The following is a 14354-nucleotide window of genomic DNA, read 5'->3' on the forward strand; positions in this document are numbered from 1 at the left end:
CTATCTGCAGTGTGTGCTGATCTCCGCTACCTCCAGTATGTACAGTATGAGCTGTTACTCTGTGCCTGTACTGATAGTAAACTAGCTGCAGTGTGTGCTGATCTCTGCTACCTCCAGTATGTACAGTATAAGCTGTTACTCTGTGCCTGTACTGATAGTAAACTAGCTGCAGTGTGTGCTGATCTCTGCTACCTCCAGTATGTACAGTATGAGCTGTTACTCTGTGCCTGTACTGGTAGTAAACTAGCTGCAGCGTGTGCTGATCTCTGCTGCCTCCAGTATGTCCAGTACAAGCTGTTACTCTGTGCCTGTACTGATAGTAAACTAGCTGCAGCGTGTGCTGATCTCTGCTGCCTCCAGTATATGTACAGTATAAGTTGTTACTCTGTGCCTGTACTGATAGTAAACTAGCTGCAGTGTGTGCTGATCTCTGCTGTCTCCAGTATATGTACAGTATAAGCTGTTACTCTGTGCCTGTACTTATAGTAAACTAGCTGCAGCGTGTGCTGATCTCTGCTACCCCGAGTATGTACAGTATAAGCTGTGACTCTGTGCCTGTACTTATAGTAAACTATCTGCAGTGTGTGCTGATCTCTGCTGCCTCCAGTATGTACAGTATAAGCTGTTACTCTGTGCCTGTACTGATAGTAAACTATCTGCAGTGTGTGCTGATCTCTGCTACCTCCAGTATGTACAGTATAAGCTGTTACTCTGTGCCTGTACTGATAGTAAACTAGCTGATCTATGCTGCCTCTAGTATGTACAGTATAAGCTGTTACTCTGTGCCTGGACTGATAGTAAAGTAGCCCGGGCAAAATTAATCTGGGGGCCCCTCCCCGACACTACCGCTCCAGTAAGCAGGATTAGGGTCCCCTTAATTTTCCTCTATCTACTAATGGCCTAGTTTTTCCACAATCTCCCTTAAAGGGAAGGTCCAAGCAAAAAAAAAAATGAGTTTCACTTACCTGGGGCTTCTACCAGCCCCATGCAGCCATCCTGTGCCCTCGTAGTCACTCACTGCTGCTCCAGTCCCCCGCTGGCAGCTTTCTGACCTCGGAGGTCAGGGCCGAATTGCGTACATTTTTACACATTCCCGCTAGTGCAGGAACATTAACGCATACATTTTTACGCGTTAGTGGTGCAACGCGTAAATTTTTGTTCCTGCACTAGCTGAAATGCGTAAAAATGTATGCAATGTGGCCCTGACCTCCGAGGTCAGAAAGCTGCCAGCGGGGGACTGGAGCAGCAGTGAGTGACTACGAGGGCACAGGATGGCTGCATGGGGCTGGTAGAAGCCCCAGGTAAGTGAAACTCATTTTTTTTTTTTTTGCTTGGACCTTTCCTTTAAAGGAGTCAATGAGATTACGCATACACGATACTTTTTGCTGTTCAAGAATTACATTTTTTCCCCTCATTGTTGTGATTATTGGCCAATAAAATAAAATAGAACTGCAGAGCATCACTTGTTGCTGGGTAGATTTCCCACAACAGACCTCTGGCTGTGGCCAGTCACTTGTTGCTGGGCAGATTTCCCATCACAGACCTCTGGCTGAGATGAGTCACTTGTTATTGGCTTTTACTTCCTGTTTCCTGTACATACTATCTTGTAGACCAGTGGTCCTCAAACTAAGGCCCGCGGGCCGAATGTGGCCCGCTAAGGCTTTCTTACCGGCCCCCGACACAGAAAATGTATTGCTTATAAATGCAGTCAGCTACATCTTTAAATATTGGTGGTCCACATATGGAATAGCAGTGCAGCACCCCCCATCCACATGGAAGCCAGAAAGCAGAAATTTTGCTGGTTTCCAATCAAATTCCACATCAGGTGACACTGCTGTCCAATTGGCTTGCAGATTGTCACCTGGGTATGCTTCACTGTCTGGTCCGCAACGACTTCTACATCATTTTATGTTTACTCCGGCCCACCAGCGGTCTGAAGTATGTTGACCCGGCCCTCAACCCAAAACGTTTGGGGACCCCTGTTGTAGACAGACAGGCAGACTCATGGCTTCCTCAGATTCTGAGCTGCCACTAAAAGAATTACAAACTAGTGAGTAAAGCCTTACACCTTTTTAAGAGCTGTAAATTTCAGATTTTTTAGAGTGCCGTAACATCAGCAAATGTGATTTTCATGGTTTCTGGGCAATCTGCAAAGGCGTCCATATAGTCGAGCAACTTGCCGTCCAATCGACCATCTGATTCGACGATTATAATCAAATCCGATGAAAATGGGTGCTGCCAAGAGCATGCCGATAGACTGCATGTGGGTCTCGTGGTAATGAACGCTGTACTGGACACCTTTATACTCAGAGATTATACACAACAATGACACACAGTCGGCATTAAGGCTCTGATAACACAATAACACACTGCGGATCTCACCGCACCGGGCACCATAACACAATAACACACTGCGGATCTCACCGCACCAGGCACCATAACACAATAACACACTGCGGATCTCACCGCACCGGGCACCATAACATAATAACACACTGCGGATCTCACCGCACCGGGCACCATAACACAATAACACACTGCGGATCTCACCACACCGGGCACCATAACACAATAACACACTGCGGATCTCACCGCACCGGGCACCATAACACAATAACACACTGCGGATCTCACCACACCGGGCACCATAACACAATAACACACTGCGGATCTCACCGCACCGGGCACCATAACACAATAACACACTGCGGATCTCACCACACCGGGCACCATAACACAATAACACACTGCGGATCTCACCACACCAGGCACCATAACACAATAACACACTGCGGATCTCACCACACCAGGCACCATAACACAATAACACACTGCGGATCTCACCACACCGGGCACCATAACACAATAACACACTGCGGATCTCACCACACCGGGCACCATAACACAATAACACACTGCGGATCTCACCGCACCGGGCACCATAACACAATAACACACTGCGGATCTCACCGCACCGGGCACCATAACATAATAACACACTGCGGATCTCACCGCACCGGGCACCATAACACAATAACACACTGCGGATCTCACCGCACCGGGCACCATAACACAATAACACACTGCGGATCTCACCGCACCGCGCACCATAACATAATAACACACTGCGGATCTCACCACACCGGGCACCATAACACAATAACACACTGCGGATCTCACCACACCGGGCACCATAACACAATAACACACTGCGGATCTCACCGCACCGGGCACCATAACACAATAACACACTGCGGATCTCACCGCACCGGGCACCATAACACAATAACACACTGCGGATCTCACCACACCGGGCACCATAACACAATAACACACTGCGGATCTCACCGCACCGGGCACCATAACACAATAACACACTGCGGATCTCACCACACCGGGCACCATAACACAATAACACACTGCGGATCTCACCGCACCGGGCACCATAACACAATAACACACTGCGGATCTCACCGCACCGGGCACCATAACACAATAACACACTGCGGATCTCACCACACCGGGCACCATAACACAATAACACACTGCGGATCTCACCACACCAGGCACCATAACACAATAACACACTGCGGATCTCACCACACCGGGCACCATAACATAATAACACACTGCGGATCTCACCGCACCGGGCACCATAACACAATAACACACTGCGGATCTCACCGCACCGGGCACCACAACACAATAACACACTGCGGATCTCACCACACCGGGCACCATAACACAATAACACACTGCGGATCTCACCACACCAGGCACCATAACACAATAACACACTGCGGATCTCACCACACCGGGCACCATAACACAATAACACACTGCGGATCTCACCGCACCGGGCACCATACAACAATAACACACTGCGGATCTCACCACACCAGGCACCATAACATAATAACACACTGCGGATCTCACCGCACCGGGCACCATAACACAATAACACGCTGCGGATCTCACCGCACCGGGCACCATAACACAATAACACACTGCGGATCTCACCGCACCGGGCACCATAACACAATAACACACTGCGGATCTCACCGCACCAGGCACCATAACACAATAACACACTGCGGAGATCACCGCACCGGGCACCATAACACAATAACACACTGCGGATCTCACCGCACCGGGCACCATAACATAATAACACACTGCGGATCTCACCACACCGGGCACCATAACATAATAACACACTGCGGAGATCACCGCACCGGGCACCATAACACAATAACACACTGCGGATCTCACCGCACCGGGCACCATCACATAATAACACACTGCGGATCTCACCGCACCGGGCACCATAACATAATAACACACTGCGGATCTCACCGCACCGGGCACCATAACATAATAACACACTGCGGATCTCACCGCACCAGGCACCATAACACAATAACACACTGCGGAGATCACCGCACCGGGCACCATAACACAATAACACACTGCGGATCTCACCGCACCGGGCACCATAACATAATAACACACTGCGGATCTCACCGCACCGGGCACCATAACATAATAACACACTGCGGATCTCACCGCACCGGGCACCATAACATAATAACACACTGCGGATCTCACCGCACCGGGCACCATAACACAATAACACACTGCGGATCTCACCGCACCAGGCACCATAACATAATAACACACTGCGGATCTCACCGCACCGGGCACCATAACACACTGCGGATCTCACCGCACCGGGCACCATAACACAATAACACACTGCGGATCTCACCGCACCGGGCACCATGACACAATAACACACTGTGGATCTCACCGCACCGGGCACCATAACACAATAACACACTGCGGATCTCACCGCACCGGGCACCATAACACAATAACACACTGCGAATCTCACTGCACCGGGCACCATAACATAATAACACACTGCGGATCCCACCGCACCGGGCACCATAACACAATAACACACTGCGGATCTCACCACACCAGGCACCATAACACAATAACACACTGCGGATCTCACCGCACCAGGCACCATAACATAATAACACACTGCGGATCTCACCGCACCGGGCACCATAACACAATAACACTGCGGATCTCACCGCACCGGGCACCATAACATAATAACACACTGCGGATCTCACCGCACCAGGCACCATAACATAATAACACACTGCGGATCTCACCGCACCGGGCACCATAACATAATAACACACTGCGGATCTCACCGCACCGGGCACCATAACACAATAACACGCTGCGGATCTCACCGCACCAGGCACCATAACACAATAACACGCTGCGGATCTCACCACACCGGGCACCATAACATAATAACACACTGCGGATCTCACCGCACCGGGCACCATAACATAATAACACACTGCGGATCTCACCGCACCGGGCACCATAACATAATAACACACTGCGGATCTCACCGCACCGGGCACCATAACATAATAACACACTGCGGATCTCACCGCACCGGGCACCATAACACAATAACACACTGCGGATCTCACCACACCGGGCACCATAACACAATAACACACTGCGGATCTCACCGCACCGGGCACCATAACATAATAACACACTGCGGATCTCACCACACCGGGCACCATAACATAATAACACACTGCGGATCTCACCGCACCGGGCACCATAACATAATAACACACTGCGGATCTCACCGCACCGGGCACCATAACATAATAACACACTGCGGATCTCACCACACCGGGCACCATAACACAATAACACACTGTGGATCTCACCACACCGGGCACCATAACACAACACAATAACACACTGCGGATCTCACCACACCGGGCACCATAACACAATAACACACTGCGGATCTCACCACACCGGGCACCATAACACAATAACACACTGCGGATCTCACCACACCGGGCACCATAACACAATAACACACTGCGAATCTCACCACACCGGGCACCATAACACAATAACACACTGCGGATCTCACCACATCGGGCACCATAACACAATAACACACTGCGGATCTCACCACACCGGGCACCATAACACAATAACACACTGCGGATCTCACCACACCGGGCACCATAACACAATAACACACTGCGGATCTCACCGCACCAGGCACCATAACACAATAACACACTGCGGATCTCACCGCACCGGGCACCATAACATAATAACACACTGCGGATCTGACCACACCGGGCACCATAACATAATAACACACTGCGGATCTCACCATACCGGGCACCATAACACAATAACACACTGCGGATCTCACCGCACCGGGCACCATAACACAATAACACACTGCGGATCTCACCACACCGGGCACCATAACACAATAACACACTGCGGATCTCACCGCACCGGGCACCATAACATAATAACACACTGCGGATCTCACCGCACCAGGCACCATAACACAATAACACACTGCGGATCTCACCGCACCGGGCACCATAACATAATAACACACTGCGGATCTGACCACACCGGGCACCATAACACAATAACACGCTGCGGATCTCACCATACCGGGCACCATAACACAATAACACACTGCGGATCTCACCGCACCGGGCACCATAACACAATAACACACTGCGGATCTCACCACACCGGGCACCATAACACAATAACACACTGCGGATCTCACCACACCGGGCACCATAACACAATAACACACTGCGGAGATCACCGCACCGGGCACCATAACACAATAACACGCTGCGGATCTCACCGCACCGGGCACCATAACACAATAACACACTGCGGATCTCACTGCACCGGGCACCTTAACATAATAACACACTGCGGATCTCACCGCACCGGGCACCATAACACAATAACACACTGCGGATCTCACCACACCAGGCACCATAACACAATAACACACTGCGGATCTCACCGCACCAGGCACCATAACATAATAACACACTGCGGATCTCACCGCACCGGGCACCATAACACAATAACACTGCGGATCTCACCGCACCGGGCACCATAACATAATAACACACTGCGGATCTCACCGCACCAGGCACCATAACATAATAACACACTGTGGATCTCACCGCACCGGGCACCATAACACAATAACACACTGCGGATCTCACCGCACCGGGCACCATAACACAATAACACACTGCGGATCTCACCACACCGGGCACCATAACACAATAACACACTGCGAATCTCACCACACCGGGCACCATAACACAATAACACACTGCGGATCTCACCACACCGGGCACCATAACATAATAACACACTGCGGATCTCACCACACCGGGCACCATAACATAATAACACACTGCGGATCTCACCACACCGGGCACCATAACATAATAACACACTGCGGATCTCACCACACCGGGCACCATAACACAATAACACACTGCGGATCTCACCGCACCGGGCACCATAACACAATAACACACTGCGGATCTCACTGCACCGGGCACCATAACATAATAACACACTGCGGATCTCACCACACCGGGCACCATAACACAATAACACACTGCGGATCTCACCACACCGGGCACCATAACACAATAACACACTGCGGATCTCACCACACCAGGCACCATAACACAATAACACACTGCGGATCTCACCACACCGGGCACCATAACACAATAACACACTGCGGATCTCACCACACCGGGCACCATAACATAATAACACACTGCGGATCTCACCACACCGGGCACCATAACATAATAACACACTGCGGATCTCACCGCACCGGGCACCATAACACAATAACACACTGCGGATCTCACCGCACCGGGCACCATAACATAATAACACACTGCGGATCTCACCGCACCGGGCACCATAACATAATAACACACTGCGGATCTCACCGCACCGGGCACCATAACACAATAACACACTGCGGATCTCACCACACCGGGCACCATAACACAATAACACACTGCGGATCTCACCACACCGGGCGCCACAAATGGATGAAGACACAAGCGTAGCCAACACAGAAATCATCTGAGAATTATAGCGGTTAAACGCCGCCAATTCCAGCCACTGATTAAATGCAGTCAGTCCCTAATAAAGATTAGCCCTGAGCTCGAATTTCCTAAGATATCATAATAATGTGAAACGTCCGGAAAATTCTTAATTTATTTTGCACCTGACCATAGTTATGTTCTGTCATTTTGCAACTATGCATAATCGTGCAAAAATGCTAAATTTGTTTTTTGGGGGAAATGTCGTGGATTCCCCTGCGTCACCTGCGCAATCGTGCTAAATCGAGCAGAGCCGGGACAAGGTCCTCCAGCACCCAAGGCTGAAACACCAAAGTGCGCCCCTCTATCCCTCCCACCCCAGCTGTCACACACTGATTGCTATTACACTAAGAGGCCCCTCCCCACCCCTCCCACCCCAGCAGTCACACACTGATTGCTATTACACTAAGAGGCCCCTCCCCCATCCCTCCCACCCCAGCTGTCACACACTGATTGCTATTAGACTAAGAGGCGCCACAGGGCCCACAACCTCCCCAACACCTTAATATCTAGTTATCTGGCTTGCAGTCACTGCCATGTATTCCCTTTTCTTATTTCTTTCTGCTTCAAACACAATTAGGAATGACAGCTGAATGAATCCTGCGCCCCCTCCTACACTGCGCCCTGAGGCTGGAGCCTCTCCAGCCTATGCCTCGGCCCGGCCCTGAAATCGAGCGCAAAAAGCATGATTCAGAGTATACATTTAAAGAGAAACCGTGACCAAGGATTGAATTTCATCCCAGTCAGTAGCTGATACTCTCCTTTTACATGAGAATCTTCTTTTCTCAAACAGATCATCAGGGGGTCTGTATGGCTGATATTGTGGTGAAACCACTCCCACAGTGTGATGTCAGCACCTAGGTCCTGACATCACACTGTGGGAACCTGGTTGCATTGTGGGAAATAACAGCTGTATCCAACTGCCAAAAAAAAGGAAGCAGCATCTCCTTCCACTGACATCACCTGCCAGCAGTAAAAATGTCACCATGTGATGAATGTCAGAATGGAAATCAGGGAGAGGAAAGATTTTACAATGGGCAAACACTGACTAAATCATTTATACAGAATTATTTTAAAAATGAAGCACTTTTTTTCATTACATTATGTTCACTGAAGTTCCTCTTTAAGTCTTAGCCTGTTTAAAAAAAACAACAGTGTTTCTTTCAGCCCAGGCCTCTGCTCTGGAGGAAGTCATTGTTTGATATTCTTCTACCTCACATTCCTTGTTCCTACCTAATAGAGACACTCATAGTTAGCCAGAACACCTGATCCTTGTCGTAAATTTCCAGCTGTTCAAAAGCTACATTCCTCCACGTACTCCGACAGAGGATATGCCTTATACTTAATCTTGGAATAAACAATAGTAATTTTACTAAATTAATCAGCTTTTCATACACGCCAGCCATATAAAAATTAGCTCATGTGCACTGGACCTGATCTGGAGGCGTTTAAAGGGAACCAGAGAGGAACGTAAAAAAGAAAAAGCTTTTATACATACCTGGGGCTTCTTCCAGCCCCATAAACCTGGATCGCTCCCACGCCGCCATCCTCCGCTTCCTGGATCCGCCGGTACTGGGTCCCGTCACTTCCTGCGGACGCGGCCAATTGTCCGCATCACAGGGGCTCCCTCCATACCCGTACGCATGTGGCTCCGCAGTATGGAGCCGCACGCGTACGTATATGGAGGGAGCCCCATGTGATGCAGACAATTGGCCGCGTCTGCCGGCCGACTGGCCATCACGGGACCCGGTACCGGCGGATCCAGGCAGCAAAGGACGGCGGCGTGGGAGCGATCCGTGCGTATGGGGCTGGAGGAAGCCCCAGGTATGTATAGAATCTTTTTCCTGGGGCCTCTGGTTCCCTTTAAGCGTTTGTCTACCATCTCCTAGCAACGAGATATGAATTTCTCTGAAATTAAATATCATAATTCATATGTGTTTAGTCTCTGGATGAAGCTGAGGACACAAGGAAAGCACAGGTCTCATTTTCCAGATAATGGCCTCAATTCACTAAGCTTTATCAAACACTTTATCAAACGTTTGACAATTTACCTCACGGCTAAAATCTAATTTTGAATTCACTAAGGTGTTACAGGTTTATTGAACGTTTTATTGGTAAAACATTCGATAAATATATAACACCTTAGTGAATTTAAAAATTAGATTTTACCCACGAGGTAAATTATCAAACGTTCGATAAAGTGTTTGATAAAGCTTAGTGAACTGAGGACAATGTGTTAAACTGACACAGAAATATGATCACTTCAGATATTCCATATCTTTTTCTCCCTCTGGTGACCGGGGGTGGAACTGGATCACGTGGCAGAGACTGCCCATCTCTGATTACCATCTCCACCCTCCAGCGGGGAAAGAGTTAAATTGCTGGACACAAAGGCTGTAAAGAGTCCCTGCTAGTATCCATATTCCATCCCCAAATTCCACATTACACCCCCCATAAGGAGGGAGGACAAGCACAAAGGGAGGAGAAGAGGTTCCCAGGGGTATGATAAAACTGAATAAAAAACAGAGCATCTCAGCTCTAGGTTTTAAGCACCCTTTGGCACTATAATCGGCCTGAGGAAGTGGGCACAGACCCGCGAAACGTGTTGCCAGTGCATAGTAAAATGTATTTATTATATGAATTTTTCATTAAGGTAAGCCACCTCATCTATATTTCCCATTTATTTGTTTTAACTGAGTTTTATCAAACACCTGAGCGCCTCTTCTCCTCCCTAAAGAAGCTTTCTCAGTGCCAGTAATCATACCCCTAGCCACACCCCTGCCACGCCCCTAGCCACGAATGCCACTAAAAATTCATAAGCAACAGATGTCATTTTAGAATTCAGACCACGCTGGTTCTTTCTACCATTACTAGTTTTTCTTCATATTAACATCTTAAATTAAGAAAATGTATATCTATTCAAAGTTTGGAGCCAATTACGCACATTTCTCAGTAGAAAAATACAGTACATATTATTTACATAAATCTGTCCTGAAAGAGGGATATATGACAAAGAGGGACTGCTGGTTCCCAAAGAGGGACTGTCCCTGAAAGAGGGACATACAAAAATATATCAATCTCTCTCCCCGGTACATCTCCTCACTAGTTTTCAGATACCAACCCAGCCGCAATCTCAGATCTGCACATAACCTTCTTCTGTCCTCCTCTAGAATTACCTCTTCACATTGATGTATACAAGACTTCTCACAGGCTTCACCCCTCCTCTGGAATGCCCTTCCAAAGCACATTCGTCACTCTCCAACCTTTGATATATTTAAACGCCCCCTCAAAACTCACTTTTTCCGACAAGCACATGCTCTAACTTAGGTCACTTCCCCTTTGTCCTAAAGCCAAGTTGCATTCCTACTAGATATCCTAAAACACACTGCCTCTAGGTATGATTATTGTATACTACCCTAAAAACGTGTCCTCTCCCTATTCCCTTAGATTGTAAGCTCACAGGGGCAGAACTCTCTCCCCTTTTGGGTCTTGGAATTCATTATACAGTTTATTGATCATGTTACTTTGTCACTGTCATTACCAATTCTGTATTTTGTCACCATTTCTGTACTTTGATATTGGTGTAAGCCATTGTCTGTATTATTATTTAGCCCATGTTTGTTTCCTTACTGTGTACAGCGCTGCAGAATATGTTGTTGCTTTATAAATCAATAATAATAATAATATTAATAATATCTGTATTGCTTGGAAGCACAGAACGCGCAGTCCGTGCATTTGTGCTCATTAGCAGTTATCGGTCTCTGAGGCCGGCAGGAAAAGCGCTAAAACACTTGTCTGAAAAGTACTCAGCACATCTTGCTAATGTAAGCAGAAGAAACTAATGGACATTGACATGTCCTGTGCGCTCCTGTCTCCAAATCCTTAAAGGACACCTGTCCCGAGGTGAAAATAAACTAACGAAATAAACAATTGTATCTATCCTCCTCTTCCTAAAAATAACTTTTTAAGATATTCCACATTTTTATTTTATATTTAAATCTACTTTTTATATTTTACTGTTTTAATCTTTTTGCTCAATGACACATTCATTGAAGTACAGTATACCAGAGCTAAAATCTATGAACTATTGACCCTTTTATCTCTTTCCTGCTCTCAGAAGCTATTTTCTGCTAGGAAAGTGTTTAAAGCTAGCCATACACTGGTCGATTTGCCATCAGATTCGACCAACAGACAGATCCCTATCTGATCGAATCTGATCAGAGAGGGAACGTATGGCTGCCTTTACTGCAAACAGATTGTGAACCGATTTCAGCCTGAAACCGTTCACAATCTGTGGTGGTGCTGCTGCCGCTCCCCCCTGCCCGCATACATTACCTGCTCCGCCGGCGTGACTCCAGTCCCCAGGTCACCGCTGCTCCGTCTCCGCTCTGGTCTCCGGCCCCGGCATGCTTTACTTCTTCCTGCCCGGCAGGAAATGTAAACAGTAGAGCGCCCTCTACTGTTTAAACTTCCTGCCGGGCAGGAGGAACTGAAGCATGCCGGAGACCAGCGCGGACACGGAGCAGCGGTGACCGGGGGTATTCGCGCCGGCGGAGCAGGTAATGTATGCGGCTCTATTGCGTCAGTCGTCGGGCAATCGAATGCCGCTAGCGACGCGCTCCCTACCCGCGGGCGATCGACGGTAATTTTCCGCACAGAGCGATCGACGGGATCGGACGAAAAGGATCGAAATTCGGTGTGTAGCGCGAACGATTGGCAGCAGATTCGATCCCAGTGTATGGCCACCTTTATAGTTGTAATTTCTTATCAGCGAGGGTCACACTGTAGTCTGAGCCAGTCCTGGCTCAAACAGGAACTGCCACTTACATACCTGATATTTAACTCTTGCAGGCAGAGAAAGAAAGGAACACAGCGTAGTTATTTGTGTGCTAGGCACTGTACATACACATGTCTATTTCATCATGTCACATGTCACCTCGGGTATCCTTTAAAAAGAACCTGACCTGGGGGGGAAGTTATATACGGTCGGTACATACTGGGTAAAGGGAAGCCTGCGGTTAGTCCTGAGACTTCCTGTACCCTCCTGACCCCACCATTGCCACACAGGATCCCTCTGAACATATCCAACAAAAGCTTGTCGGATATCTTCTCATGGCCACGCCCCTGTATGAACGCACTGCGCCTGCGCGGTCATCTGAAGCTGCTCATTCTCAGCTGCAAATTCCAAAGTTTCCATTATACGTTTTTACAAATATATTTTCGCGCTAACCATAAGATTAAATATGTTAGTGGGAATCCACGAAAATATGTTCACAACTGGCTACAATTCTGCTTAGAATTTTCTCGTAGAACTTTTTATGGAATTTTCTCATTCACTTCACTGCTCAGTAGTAATTTTTTTACAAAAAAAAATGTATGCGAAAAAAAAAGGTTGGTGATTTTGCATACCGTTCGGAATCTACATGTCAGAATGCTGTGAATTCCAATCTGAAATTCCGTAGTGGTAGTCATTCTTAAAAATGCCCTGCAGTGACATATCGTATAGAATGTAGTCAATTATTCAGGATAGCCACTTTTACAGTCATTTCCCTGGTTTCAGTAACAAAAGAAACACTTCCCAGGTCTATATTTTGCTGTATATTGGTATGTTAGCCCCACCCTCTGTGTTGTCTAGCCTAGGCTGTTTAGCTATGCAGAAGTCTCCTCCCAGAGCATTCTGGGAGACCAAGCATGATTTTCACTGGCTTCAGAATTTTCAAAAAAAACAAACATTCCACAGAGATAACCTGACATGACTAAAGATGCCACCATGTGATAAATTTCTACTCCCTCACAGCCTATACTGCATAATGATACTGAGCAAGGCAGAAGCCCGCCATGAAGCCTGCTATTAAATTCTCCAGCTGCTTCTCCTCCAGATATAATGGAATTGATTAAAATATAAATAAAGTGCAGAAACCAGATTTAACATCTTCTGGACATTCTGCTCTCTAACTTTTCTGATGGTATGTTTGGATGTTTGATGGGGTTGAGCTCATTAAGATCATTAAATGGATTGATTTTTCTTTGATTGTGATTTGATTTGGGTTGATTTAAAAAAACAAAACCCTGAAGTGACAATACACTGATGAGATAAAGAGATGTATCTATAGTCCTCCTGATCCTAAATAAGGCGTGCCTGGAGTCCCAGAGTCTGATTTTGTATTTAAAGTTTAAAATGTAAGTAAAAAAACAAAACAAAAACTACCCTCATGTACCAGAGGCAGTCAATGCTTTATGGGTATTCAGCTCCCCTACAGGCAAATCTTGTGCTTCTGAACTAGGTAAATGTTCCCTGCCCCTTAGGGCCCTTTTCCA

The 14354-nt window shown here is 47.6% G+C and overlaps 1 protein-coding gene across 3 annotated transcripts in view; it reads right to left on the reverse strand.

Moving 5' to 3' along the window:
* The window catches only part of LOC137517968 (tachykinin-like peptide), an 89141-nt gene that overhangs the window by 5217 nt on the left and 69570 nt on the right, over nt 1–14354 (reverse strand). The window lies entirely within an intron of this gene.

Source organism: Hyperolius riggenbachi, chromosome 5 (genome assembly GCF_040937935.1).
Source record: "Hyperolius riggenbachi isolate aHypRig1 chromosome 5, aHypRig1.pri, whole genome shotgun sequence".
Lineage (NCBI taxonomy): Eukaryota > Metazoa > Chordata > Amphibia > Anura > Hyperoliidae > Hyperolius > Hyperolius riggenbachi.